The sequence below is a fragment of the Etheostoma cragini genome, chromosome 13, assembly GCF_013103735.1.
Source record: "Etheostoma cragini isolate CJK2018 chromosome 13, CSU_Ecrag_1.0, whole genome shotgun sequence".
Classification (NCBI taxonomy): Eukaryota; Metazoa; Chordata; class Actinopteri; order Perciformes; family Percidae; genus Etheostoma; species Etheostoma cragini.
In genome coordinates this window covers 26,057,992-26,059,465 of record NC_048419.1, presented here as the reverse complement: position 1 = coordinate 26,059,465, position 1,474 = coordinate 26,057,992, and the positions used below count along the sequence as shown (strand labels likewise).

The window sequence follows — 1,474 nt, the reverse complement described above, 5'->3', positions numbered from 1 at the left end:
GGGGGAGAGATAAACAAAGACAAGAGACGCTACCAAATGCCATAACAACGTGGATAGCTACAGACTGCAGGCCCATTAAGCAGTGCGGTATAAATACGGAAATAGTTTTCTAATCAGCAATAAATATAACAATTTCTGATCAACCCATATCAATTGCATGCTTAAAATAACATACCGGTTAAAGCCCCTCCCATTTCAAGATAACCCGACCCACTTCAGGGTTAAATATGACCACTTCTGGGTTAGGCCCCACCTAGTCCGAGTACGGATACGGATACAGATAATTCATGTGGTAAACAGATACAGATACAGATAATGCAGTAGTCGCTCATTCCTAATAGGAAGGACGTGGAAATAAGAAGGAGTTGCTTAGCAACAGGTTCCAACCAGATGAATCCATCTCTGAACATGATGAATACTTTATGTTTAAGTTGAGATGTACTCTAAATATTTTATTTAACTGCTACTTTATAAAGAAAATGCTGGTAAGTTTTTGCAGAACAAATGTTACGGCACTTTCCTTCATATGACAGAACTTTTTCAAAAAAATTGCACCATATACACTATTTTTTAATTCATTATTTCATTTTGTGATTTATCTCGATTATTCATGGAAATTATGCAATTAATCGCAAATTGTTGAAAAAGGGAAACAAACCATTTGTGGTTTCAAATGCATTAAATGTGTGTGTGTGTGTGTGTGTGTGTGTGTGTGTGCGTGTGTGTGTGTGTGTGTGTGCGTGTGTGTGTGTGTGTGTGTGCAGGCAGACTGGGATGGGCTTTGTGTCCACCATGTCGAGAGCCGGCAGCATGGCAGCGCCCGCCGTCCTCATCCTGGACGAGGTAACAATATAACTATAATACATCATAGTATAACTGTACTGTACAGGTCCAATAACTAGGGTGTAACAATACAACTCTAATACATCATAGTATAACTGTACTGTACAGGTCCAATAACTAGGGTGTAACAATACAACTCTAATACATCATAGTATAACTGTACTGTACAAGAGTTTGTGTAAAAGCCTTCTTTATCAGTCATGATTAAACTAAACTGAACTGAAGCTTTGTTCTTACTGCTAACGCTAACGCCTACATTTCCCAGGTACTGCCTGCTCTGCCCAGCTTGGTGTACGGCGGCGCGGCGGTGATAGCCGCCGGCTTTGCCTGCTTCCTGCCAGAGACGCTGAACATGCCCCTGCCCGACACCATCGAGGACGTGGAGCACAAATGGTGAGCTAACGGCTAAGGGCTAACGGCTAGTGGCTAATGCCTAACGGCTGACGGCTGACAGCTGACGGCTAATGGGTAACCTATAACAGCTAAGGGCCAAGAGTTAACGGCTAGCGGTTAACAGCTAATGAGTAACAGCTAACGGCTAAGAGCTAGCAGCTAACGGCTATCCCTATATATATGTATATGCACTAAAAGCTTAAAAGCTCAAGAAATATATATATATATATATATATAT

At 41.5% G+C, this 1,474-nt stretch overlaps 1 protein-coding gene across 2 annotated transcripts in view; it reads right to left on the bottom strand.

The window, feature by feature from the left end:
* Positions 1-1,474, bottom strand: part of pfdn1 (prefoldin subunit 1) — a 5,357-nt gene that overhangs the window by 1,200 nt on the left and 2,683 nt on the right. The window lies entirely within an intron of this gene.